This window comes from Mobula birostris, chromosome 17 (genome assembly GCF_030028105.1).
Source record: "Mobula birostris isolate sMobBir1 chromosome 17, sMobBir1.hap1, whole genome shotgun sequence".
NCBI lineage: Eukaryota > Metazoa > Chordata > Chondrichthyes > Myliobatiformes > Myliobatidae > Mobula > Mobula birostris.
In genome coordinates this window covers 8,275,992-8,289,082 of record NC_092386.1, presented here as the reverse complement: position 1 = coordinate 8,289,082, position 13,091 = coordinate 8,275,992, and the positions used below count along the sequence as shown (strand labels likewise).

At 38.7% G+C, this 13,091-nt stretch overlaps 1 protein-coding gene across 12 annotated transcripts in view; it reads right to left on the bottom strand.

Annotated features, from left to right (window-relative positions):
• Positions 1-12,687, bottom strand: part of mef2cb (myocyte enhancer factor 2cb) — a 289,923-nt gene extending 277,236 nt beyond the window's left edge. For 10 of the 12 annotated variants that reach the window (XM_072281254.1, XM_072281242.1, XM_072281251.1 and 7 more), the window contains exons 1-2: positions 8,434-8,646; positions 7,972-8,067 (exon numbers count right to left, since the gene is read on the bottom strand). The gene's annotated coding sequence lies outside the window, so the exon portion shown is untranslated. Of the gene's footprint in view, positions 1-7,971; positions 8,068-8,433; positions 8,647-12,527 lie in introns of those variants that run through there. The other 2 variants (XM_072281243.1, XM_072281245.1) reach the window with 2 other exon arrangements.
• Positions 12,688-13,091: the final 404 nt, after the last annotated feature.

Here is a 13,091-nt window from a genome sequence, read left to right as displayed (position 1 = left end):
TAACGTTCAAATCCTGCGTGGCATTTTGTTTTCATAACCTTCCACTCACAAGCAAATGTCATAAACACAAGAGATTCTGCAGATGCTGGAAATCCAGAAAAACACACGGAACATGCTGGAGGAACACAGCAGGCCAGGTGTCATCTATAGAGAGGAATAAACAGGCAACATTGTGGGCCATGACTGATGAAGGGTCTCGGCCTGAAGCGTCAACTAGTTATTCTTCTCTGCAGAAGCTGCCTGATCTGCTGAGTTTCTCCAGCATTTTGTGAAGGTCATAATGTAGATTGTGAGGTCAAGAGTTGAATGAAACTTTCAATAGTCTTATAAACAGAAGATATAAGCAATCCTTGACAACAGAGATGCTGACTGACCTACTGAGATCTTCCAGCATTTTGTGTGTATCACAAATAAGGGTGTTATCTCTAAACTGATACAGAAGAATCTGAGTTCGTACACTTTATTTTAGTACTTTAAATCTATAGAAAAATCCCCAACAAGATAAAATCATTATGCCAATCATTTTTCTACACTGGGTTTTCAGACAAACTTCCACCTGTGCATCATGTTCAAAATCATCTGAATTAATAGACTCGATGATATATTCCTGCCAACTATCATCTGATTATGACATGCTGAACAAGGCCCGTGGGAAAGAAAGAGCTTATGAAACATATACCAGTAATTCACCTTAACCGGCAATAGACAGAATTCACAGCAATTTCTGTCCTTGTCACAAACACCTCCCACTCACTCACTCGTGGAACAATGTTTTAGATTTCAAGATTCAATAAAGTTTTAATAATTTTATAATTATAAATAATATAACAAAACTGAATGCAAAGATCAGATTTCTAGATTCCCCCCAAAATAAGTCCTGTATTATTCAGCAATAGAATTTAAAAAATCTGAAAATAAATTCACAAAGTTTGTAATCAAATTAAAATATACTTGTATAAAGAAAAGTTGCACATCATGTGAAAAAAATCATAATATTTTACTAACATTTACATGCTGATACAAAATCAATAAAAATGTGACTTTGATGTCATATTGATCACGTGTTGTGATTTCAACATTAAATTCCTCAATTCAGAGCAATACACATAACTACTAGAAAGGTCAAATTGTAAGAAAAAGTGTTCCTAGTTGATTGTCGCTTTCACCAAGGCAATTGCAAGAATGAGGATTTCATATATGAAACTGTGCAAAAGTCTTGGGCACATATATAGAGCAAGGGCACCTAAGACTTTTGCACAGTACTGTAGTAATTTTATGTATTGCACTGTACTACTGTTATAAAAACAAATTTCATGACACATGTGAGTAATGATAAACCTGATTCTGGTATGAGTCTCTATTGTGGACTGAGGGTGAGAAGGGGGCAGGGAGAGGGAAATCGTGGTTGGGAAAGGGAGAAAGCAGACGGGAGGGAGCAGGAAGCACAAGAGAGACATTCTGTAATAATCAATAAACCCATTGTTTGGAATCAAATGACCTTGCTTGGTGTCTCAGGGCTGGATGTGTCGGCACCCACACCAGCCCCGTTCCCGGCACCTCTTCTCTGCCACCTGTCCCACACCCCTCCCACAGTGCTTCTCTCTCTCACCATTCCCAACATCCTTTGCTCCTGACAGATTTTCAAACACGCTCTCCACTCCACGTTGACAAATACAATACTCTGCAAAAGTCTTAGGCACCCTGTTTGCACCCAAGACTGTTGCATAGTACTTTAAAGTTAAAATTACTTTTAATATCCAACTCCATCAGGCAATAATTTTCTAAATGCCAAGATTTGATTTCAAATGGTAAAATGAACCATAAAAGTTCCACACATACATCCTTAAATCATAATAATCTATAATCTAAGAAACCTTTATATAGCTTGCTTGTAACAAGCATGAGTATACATTTTAAAATGTATTGTATAAATGGAACCATGTAAAATTCCATACCCATGGAACTGTTTGGCAATTTTTGTACTACACAGAGATATAACTAGAGGTGCTTTAAAGGATATTTTTTTAAAAAACCTCAATTTAAATGCATGGTATACTCACAGAATATCCAGTTTCTATAGATCTTTGAAATATTTTTGCCATGTTTCAAAGTTCAAAGTAAACTTATTATCAAAGTACATATCTGTCACGATACAGTCCTGAATTTCATTTTCTTGCGGACATACTCAATAAATCCATAATAGAATAATAACCATAACAGAATCAATAAAAGACTGCACTAACTTTTGGAGTAACACATTATTGTTCTCACAGTAAGTTTGAGTCATTGCAATATTAAAATTTGTCCCCAAGCACAAAATATAGAGTAGCTGCTGAAGCTAATGAGTGTTTTTATTGTTTTTAAAAAACTTTTTAAAAAAACCTCGCTCAACTCAAAATGAAACATTTTATCATGCTGTTTGAAGTATTCCTTGAATGACAATGTTTTATCTTAAATCTTTATTTGAATTATATTTGACATTTTGACAAAAAGAAAACTCAAAACTTGAGTTCAAACCAAATAATCTATTTTAGCTATGCTTAGCATGTCTCAAAATTGCATTAAATTTAAATATTTAAACACACTTTCAAGATTTGATACAATATAATGTTGTAATATTTGTATCCAGCACTGGCATCATATATCCATTTCATTTTTCATGAATTAGACTAATTAGGACTAATATGACTTGCAAAAATGATGTAATGATTAGCTTGACAATTAATCACTAAATTCAGAGAGAGAGAGAGGTAGAGTAAACTAAAGGGGGCACTGCAGATTTTTGATTTTAGCAGTTTTAGATTACATCTTAAGTAGGGCAACTAGCAGGGATATTGTCTCCTCATATGATAATCAATTGAAATGGGAGCGTGCCTTGCCATGCCCCAGCAATCAGCTCTGGTCTCCAGCCTATCAGGGTGACACGTGAACCGCCTAATCCTTCCTTTGTGTGATACACAAGACTCCGTTGTCAGTACTGGGTTTTCATCAATTGTCCGTGAAAGCCTCTCTGATTTCTTGAAGATGACAGGCCACACTGAGAGCTTGCCCTCCACTGTCCAAATGCCTATGTGACTTGAAGATTAATGTACTATCTCTAATCAGATATCCACATGCTACAAGTTTGCCTTAGGGCAGAGCAGATTAGGACTTAATCCTACAGAAGCAATGAGCAATTATTCAGATTAATATCTCATTTGATTCAACTGAAATCAGTAATCCAACTACAGTTTCTGCAGTATTAAACCTAATGGTTCTTACTCACTGCAGAATAAATGAATAATCATTAAACACTCCTATGTGAATTATTTAAATGGCATATTATAAAATGATAATACAATTATTTAGACATTCTTTTCTGAGTTTATCCAACAAACATCAAACAGTTTTAAATGATAATACATGTCCAACTTCGAAATCATAAACACAAGAGGTTCAGCAGATAGTGGAAATCTGGAGTAACATGCACACAAAATACTGGAGGAACTCAGCAGGTTAGGAGAAGAGAACAGAGTTGACGTTTCAGGCAAAGACCTTTGATCAAGCATGTTACTACAATTCTGAAATGGTGTCTCACAAACACCTATAATACTACACTATTGTCACTAGGTATCATTATTTCTCCATAATCACTTTCAAATGATCAAGTATCAAAATTGTACAAGAGTATTAGCAAAGTTCAAAGTAAGTTTTATTATCCATTTGAGATCCATTTTCTTGTGGGCATACTCGATAAATCTATAGGATAATAACCACAATAAAATTAATGAAAGGCCACCCAACTAGGATGTTCCACCGGTGTGCAGAAGTCAACAAACTGTACAAATACAAAAATAAATAAATAATAATAATAAATCAACAATAAATATCTAGAACATGAGATGAGGAGTCCTTGAAAGTCAGTCCATCTGTTGTGGGAACATTTCAGTGATGGGGCAAGAGAAGTTAAGTGTAGTTATCCCCTTTGGTTTAAGAGCCTGATGGTTGAGGGTAATAACTGTTCTTGAACCTTGTGGTGCAAGTCCTGAGGCAGCAGTGAGAAGAGAGCATGTCCTGGGTGGTGCTTTGCTGCTTTCCTGTGACAGCGTTTCATGTAAATGTGCTCAGTGGTGGGGAGGACTTTACCGTTGATGGACTGGGCAGTCTCAGAGGCAGCGTACATTAAACATCAGAATGCAAATCGACGTGACTTTGAAATATTGGTGCTGTACCAGGTTGCATTCATTGCACAATATCCCAGGCAAAGATGGTTGTTTTCTCTATTGGATTACTGTGGTATGAGGTTATGTTACAATAATATTACTTAGGCCAGAATCTATAATAAAAATTTCAGGCAGGGAAACCTACAGTTTTCAATATTTTTACGTCACGTCGATTTGCATACTGATTGTTGATGGTTGAATTATTCATTATATTGATAGACAAATTCCAACAGCAGACAACATTTGAAGACATGTGCTACTTGTTCTTTGCTTGGCCTTAAAAGAACTTCTCGGTGTTACTTTTCAAAACCAAGCAGTCTCCTCTGTGACCTTGCAAATCCTACTATTATTGTCAAGCCATCTGTAATTTTTTATTATTGTTTAGATGCAGGAAACAGTAGGAAAGATATGAGGGATTCCAAAAGAGACGTCTAATTGCTACAACCTATATAGCTGCAATCACAGAAGTGCTTTCACTTTAAAAATATATTTTGCTAAAACATCTGAAAGTAAATAGCTAAGTGTTAATTCAAAATTAGTACTGTATTGCCAAAAATGTTTTAAAAGAGTTATATGAATGTTAAGGCGGATATTATTGAAGGTATCTTTGCCAAGCCATTAGAAACAGTGTTTATTATACTCTACAAATGCCTTCCCCATACGGTAATATACCCGACAGCACTGCCAACAATAAAGAACTGTGCTGGTCATTCTCCAGGTTGGCATGCCAACGCTGCTTTCTACCTGTGTACTCATACAGAGATTCCGCAAACAGAAATAACTTCAAAACCCAAATCCGCAACAAGGAATTTTCCTTCAAGTTGGAATTGATCAAATTCACACTAAAAGTATACTCCATGCAAACGCTGGCTTTGCATAAATCATCGATCCTCTAGCAATTCTTAAACACAAAAAATATTCTGAAGATGCGGGAAATCCGGAGCAAAACACACACAAAACGCTGGAGGAACTCAGCAGATCAGGCAGCATCTATAGAAATGAATAAACAGTCGACGTTTCGGGCCGAGACCTTTCCCCGGGACTTCACGGCCCAAAATATCGACTGTTCATTGATTTCCATAGATGCTGCCTGACCCGCTGAATTCCTCCAGCATTTGGTATGTTGCTCTAACAATTTATATTTAAGATTTAACATTGTGATCGTTTTTAAGGTCCACATTTCACTCTGTGGTTGATGCGCACTAGACAACCACCACGAACCATGAGTTTCATCCTCTCATAAGAGTTAGGGGTCGAAAAAAAAAGTTGATGAATTTTATATCACTGGAGGCAATATCCTAACATGTTACGAATTTCGTAATATGTTACACTTCTCAAAGGACGAAATAGCATGAGTTACGCTGCAAAGAGCCAATTTCTTGTGCATATTAAAAATCGGAACACATACACACCAAGGTCAAGGCATCAGGATGTAAACAGCAACACCGCTTATCAGGCATCGCAAAGTTAACAGGTTTCATCTTACAAATCGCAACCTCAACACACCGAGAGAGAAAAAATAACTGTAATATTGACAGCTGGTTGCAGTGATGTGCAATACCTGCCGATAAAGTGGGGCGGCGTCGCTCACAAGTGGTAACCATAAAGTATTCCAGAAATTTAAAAAAAACATTCTATCTGATGGTTGGATTACATTCACTTTTCCACTAAAAAAAAATCCAGTCTTCTCCAAGTGGAAGGCGAGCAACGTGACAGCTACTTAACTGGACCCAAGTCACCTGCTGACCTCAATGAGACTGATATCTACTTGATAGAATACGATCGATAGATTCCATTGGTGAACCCCTGGATAATAAAAGCCGCCGGATATTTTGGATGTGTTGTTAAACCACTAGGTGAGGAAGAATGAACGCGACTAAATATTCTCCAACAATCCCAAACCAGTTTTGTGGATTATCGGTTTCGCTCTTGTAAAGGGGCGGGATTAAACATTCAGCATTTTCCTAAACCTACCTATCTACTACCAGCTAGTGCAGAAAACACTAACTCTCCTACAAAGCGAGATTAGCCAATATTGATTGTCCCTCCGGATAAACTACCGGTCTACACTTCTCAACTTGACAGAGCACGCTGCAACTTTACAGTATACTGTGTACAGTATAATGTGTATTCATCGCTTCCGTGTCTTTATTGCGAGATCTGTCATATTTTGTTTTGATAACGTAACGTCGAGCATGGCCTTCAGTGACAGCAGTTCAGCAACTAAAATTACAACGCAAATACAACGCTGAGCGTGATACATGAAAAATCCACACGGGCAGACGAAAATTCCGGCAGTAATTGACTCCCTTCACCATAAATGAGATGACAGTCACCTTGTTAACGGAGCATTTCTAGTTTTTACTTTCATTTCTGATTAAATTATGGGTAATGTTGCCAAATTCAATACAAACACAAAAGATCCGACAGATGCTGGAAATCCAGAGTAACATGCACAAAGTGCTGGAGGAACTCAGCAAGTCAGCCAGCATCTATGGAGAGGAATAAACAGGGGTTGTTTCAGGCCGAGACCGTTCTTCTGGACTTAAATACAAGTCGAAATTTGTCCCAGTAAAATAAACTCGCGACCCTCGCATGAACTTGTTGTACAGTCTACTTTTGAGTTTATCATACTATTCCTAGTCATTTTCCGAAAAATTCTGAGCGTTTCCAATTAAAAAGTGCGAGAAATCAAGTATGAAAAGAAATGGTATTGGTGTAAAATATAAGGTTGGAATCTGAAATAAAGGAACGTATCGATTAACTAAACGGCACTGAGGAACAACTTAGATCTGAATGAAAGTTGAAAAAATGATGAATGGAGAGGTGGGTGTGTGTGTGGGGGGGTGTTAACTAGGAATCTAAACATTGAAAATTAAGTTTAAAGATGAAAATTGGGTTGCCCGTGATGACGAGTTGGTGAGATGTGAGACACTGCGCAGCGCTATTACTTGGAAAGCAACGATACACATTCCACCGTCAGAACATTTCTACCGCGCCAGGACTGACGGCCCATATTACAACAACGCTACTCCCAAGAGCTACTTGGAAATTAAAACAAGCAGCCTTTTCCCGGACGGCGTCAACTTCCCTGGACTGCAGGAAGTGCAAATCACTACAGATAAAGACTGGTAAAGTTGAGGAAATCGCCAATAAACAACCTTCGCCGTTGATCCAGCGTAATTCGAGTAACATGACCCTCTGCATGGAGATGAAGCGCAGGATAAAAGTCACACTCCGTGACTGCACAGAAAGTACGCACGGCCTCGAGAATTCACTTTCAAAGGGGGGAAACATCGCTGTCACGGCGTTATAAACTATTAAAACGGTAACTATAGGAATTTAAAGGAAGCCAGATACGATGCAAATTACTACCAGTGTAATTTCGCTACTCAGTGAAAGGTAACAGTCAAAGTCAAGAGTATTAAATGATTAGTGCACTGTTAGATTTCATCCACCATCATATATTAGGTATTTATTAAACGTCATCCAGACAATTAACAAAAATTCTCACCCTGAGACTGCATCGCGCCGGGCAATATTGCTCTGTACACCGAGTATAAAGGCGGCAAATTACAAATGGACAATTACTTTTTCACTTTCGCGTGAATAATTCCTTCATCATCCGGACGTATATTACACACCATCTCCGCTTTAGTCACAAAGTGATTTCTGTACTTTCACACATGTCAAAACAGAACCTCAGACAGAGAAAAGTAAACGCACAGAAAGAATTGGGGGGATAGAGAGAGGGAAAAAAATCACTTACCGTACAAGCCTCGACGATGCTGCGTCCTCAATCTCAATTTTCCCCTTCTCGAAAACGAATTAAAGTTACTTAAACAGCTCCAACTTCTGTGACACCCTGGATTAAGGCGAGAGCACAGGAATCGACCATGTTACCAACACATCAGCCGGCGCAAAAGCTCGTCATCATCCAGCACCACAACAACACGTTTACGGGCCATGTGAACATTAAAGATTAAAGAAAAGCACGGCCGAAACAATAACAGAGAGTATTAAACATTTAATTCCCTCCTCGGGTTAGCACGGCGCAAGTTTGAAGGAGGAGGTTAGGGGCAAAAAGAATAAAAAGCCAGCCCATTTAAACCAAAGGCCGTAGTGCTTGCTCTATACCTTGAAACATTAAACAATTACTGATATAGTCATTAAAACTGTACTGCAGTGTCTTATTTGCAGCAAGTAAGTTTCTATATTTTTTGTTACTGACCAGTGAGATGAAGACAGATCGACTGTGAGGACTGAGATTTGTATGCATTAATTTTTCCACTTTTTTTTCCAAAAAAAGAAAGATGCAGCACTTTAAAGAGCTGAGCTACAGAGAGCGGTGAATAGAGCCATTTCGCAGTGAGTTGGAGAGGAGAGGAGAGGAGAGAGAAAGCCCCGCTCGGTTACTCAGTCTCCCTGTCTCTCTGTGTCTATCTGCTTCTATATTTAGCGGAGCAACAGCGCCGGCACGAGGGGGCGGGGCCGGCACCGCGCGCGCTCGCGAGGCCGGGCCCACGTCACACGCCCGCGCGCGCGCACCCCCACACACAGAAGGCGCCGCGGGCTGTGGGGGTGGGGGGGGGAGGTGTCGCGCCCGCGCACGAATACAGACCAGATCGTTCGCGCTCTTCACATGCGCGGCGGCGGTCGCCTCCCTACCAGGGGACCCGAGTAATCTTCCGCGCTATCCCTGCTTAAGAAAGGAGTGCCGGAGAGCCGGTGGCTCTGCGTCGGGAGCCGGACCAGGAAAGAAGGGGAATAAAGGTGGGGGGAGAGGGTGGAATTTTCAATTTGTTATTAATACTGAACAGTTATGCACGGTAAACCGACATACGCTTTAAGTGGAGAGTTGTTCAGCGCGCAGGATGTGTGTTGATTTCTGAAGGGATTAGGAATGTATTTTAAAATGTTGCTACAACTGCTTTTCAGCCACCTGCACCGTTGTAAACTTCAGCAAATGTTCTTGAAATGTTTGCATAATTTCAATTCTCCCCATCACCTCCTCCCGTCCTCTGGCTGAATCCAGTGCCCGGATTTCAGAACCTCCAGCCGCTCTGCTGACGTCACGGGCGCGGACCTGTCAATCAGCCAGAGTTCTGCCCGGGGACGGAGCCGCTGCTGCAAAGCTTGTGGCGTAAGCGGCGAATTCATTCCATACATCTTGGGTTATCAATCGCAACTAATTGTTAGTAATAATATCTGTGCAAGGACCAGAAAGTTGTGCAGCAAGGCCTTCCAGCTGATCAAAGGAGTTTGTTTGCCAAAGAACGTTGGCATACGAAGCGAATAGCTATCAACAATTTCTTCTATACATTAGATATTAGCAAAGATTACAATTCTCTTTTAGTAATCAATACACGGATCAATAAAAACATCTCCAGTGATGTAATTAAATGCTAACGATAAAATTGTGGAGATTTGGCGTTCTCGTTAACTGGATGCTTTTCACTGGACGGTTCGATATATATGTGAAAAAGAAATCTGAATTGGACTTCTTTGAATGGTATTTTAAATTAAACGTGCATGGCTGTTATCTAGTTTATAGATATTTTCATTTTAGAAGCGTGCTATTGCGTCCTAATGTTAAAAAAAATTAGTAAATACATTGCTTTTCAATGTACTAAACGATCATAAGGTAACCGATCCTACGTAAAGCCATCAATCACGTTATCTGATAACCCACTTTAAATACCTCACTGTAAAACATTATTGCTCTTTCAGTCTCTTTATGCAACCAATTTGCACGTTGGTTTTGTTATACATGAAAGAGCACGCTAGATGGAATGATCGGGGCCACGAACTCATAAATTTTAAATCGAAAGACAACCTTTGCCTGGATTGCAAGAAAGCAGATAATTCTCCTCCCCCCCCCCACACACACACAGACACCCTCTCCCCAATGCTCCTCAGCACCTCAATTCCATACAGTAGTAGAAATCAAAACTGGGGTGGTTTATGGGAACATTTAAATTATGTTTAAATACGTATGTATATACCGCTCGGAAAATAATTCTCCCACGTGCCTTTTGGAGTCGGTGAACGTTTCTTATCACTAATAAGCTTTTGACAGACGAGTAAATGAAGTCTCTTTGAAATTTGCCTGAAATTAACTGAAGGGGGTGTGGTTGTCGATGAACGGGGGGGGGGGGGTGTTGATAAACTGCGCTGCGGTATTAAATAGCTTACTCCAGGAGACAATACGTAGTTTTAAAGTTGCTATTATTGTGACGTTTATATAACTTAATGAAATTGCCTTTAATGCAACCTAACAAAATAGCAACCGTTTCGTGGTGCATCAAATGGACAACCTACTGAGCTGAGAAACAAATTAGAAAGGGCTGAAGGCAGTCCAAATGGAAGGAAATTGTAAGACCCACCCTTCACAACCATAACCAAACTACGGTAAAGGCCATTTGCACTCGCTTTACAAAATACATTTCACAAGACCTGGCAAATGCCACACACTGATCACCACGGCCTTACTCTAAGCAAATGAATAGGTATATATAAACTTTCAGAGAGGGTTACCACCATTTTGGGTTATAATCTCCACTAGTACACCCTTTTTCCATGTGGACAAATTACCTTGGTCTCAGATATACAGGGTCCCTGATCTTTGCCAAAGAAATAGGATTGATTGTTTATTAATTACATATCTTTACACTGGTGTATTGAAGAAAAGCAATAAACAATCTTAAATTAGGGAAATTTTGCCATAATTGGTGAACTCTCTTTAACAAATCCAACCTCTTTTCCCCAAAATAAAGATAATTAGATTTCCCTGTCTCAATCCTGCACTAGATTATCTGATTCTGATACAAATGAAAAAAGGGCATTATTTTATAATTTGATCATTCTGAATTCCTTGATCATGGCTTGTAAACTTATTTACCGACCACTGTACTTGTGACGTTACATTTGTAGATTGGCAGAGAGGGAAGTTTCCAAGCTATCTTGATCTCATATTGATGAATTTTATTTATCCCATTTAGATAATGATATTTAACACAATACTAAAAGCTCTGTTTGAAGAGAGATCGGAGTTTCAGGCTCATCAAGGTTAAAACGTTACTTTTCAATTTTATTTTCTGACCCTGGTTTCCACTCATTTTCAACTATTGCAGTAGTCAGCTGTCAAGAGTGCAAAATACCTCACTGAAGTATCCATGTCTTATCTGCAGTAATTCTACAGAGACGGGCGTTGCTGCAGTCTAGAGTCTACTGGAGAAGTATGAGCTAGAGGACAGCTGTATGTCAAAGTCAAGAGTATATCAGCCAGTTTTTTGGAATTTTGGAAATCCATTTGATTTAAGTCTGTCACTGGTGATATCTTAACTTTCTCCATTTAATCTATGGAAATTACTCTGATATACAGTAGCAATGAAAGAGAAAGGTAATTTAATAAATTAAGTTTTCAACGTCCAGCCTAAACCATCTGCTCACTTTAACCAGCTGTTACATTTACTCAAGACAGATTAATATCAGTGTCTGGACATACCTACTCTTTGTAGCTGCTGGATCTGATTTTGTTATTAACTTAAAGATTGCATTTACAGAAATTATATTTGATAGAAGTGTGCGTAATTAATTGTGGTATATATGTCAGATATTTATATTATTAAAAATATTTTCCCTTACAGCTTAACAGAGTGATGAAGATCAGTTGTAGCCGTTACAGTACTTAGTGATTTTATAGAACCTGTAAGTTTTTTTGTATCAAATATTTTATCAAGGTGGCTTAATATCCAAAATGGTCCTACCTACATCCTTATCAACTTTACCAATATTACCAGAATCAGAATCAGAATCAGGTTTAATATCACCGGCATATGTCGTGAAATTTGTTGTTTTTCAGCAGCAATACATAACACTTTTTAAAAAGCAAATATTTACGCAGGTACTTCAAAAGAAAACAGAATTACCAATAATTGTTCATACAATATAGAAGTTGATTTTTCCAAGATTTTGCATGGAACTAGAAAATTAATGTAAATTCATTGACTTAAAGCAACATATTCCTCATTTTGTCCTGTCTGCTGTATTCCCTTGATTTGCAGAGGAGTATTTTTAACTAATTTCAAACACTCCTTTGTTCACCATGTATGGCAACAGACAACACCGTCATCGCTTAAGGATCTCTACTTTGCGATATGCAACAATTAGTCATATGCTGCATTTCTTTAAGTTGGTAATGTTTCAATTATTAGAAGTATAGACAGTTTTCTTTCTGCTGAGGTAAAGTTTATACTCTACGCCCAGATACTGTACTGGGGCGCAAACATAACATTTTTGTTAATTTTAATTTCAAAAACTCACCTAGGTCTTTCTTCCCTTCCTGTGCTCTGCAGCACCTGCTGCAGAGTCCGTTGATCAAACGGTGCAGGTAAAAAAAAAAATCCTAAACATAAAGCCAGACCAGCTGGCTTTGAAGAGAAACCCCCCCTCTTCGGGATGAGCTTGCTTCGATCTGTTTCAACTCTGAAGACAGCGTCTTTTTCCCCTCTCGAGGTTGACCTATAGTAGCATGATGCTTTGCACAAGTGGCCGGTTGCCCTAGGTCCACCTGCCTCTGTCACTCTGGGGTAAATTTAGCCCTGAAAGGTATCACTAACAGTCAGACCTTTGTCAATTCTGGCAAGAGAAATAGGAATAATGCCCAAGTAAGCATGAACAGGGTTCAGATGGAAAAATGAAATCAGAAATCTTATCCAAAAATCTTTTTTTGCCAATTAAATTACTTACATATGCCAGAAAATAATGTTTTACTTTTAACTGAAAATTATTCAGTCTTGCAGCAGCTGACTATATATAGTAGCTAATACATTACAATCTGTAGGTTGACAGAGAGTAACATTGCTTACTACGTTGGATTAGTTGCAC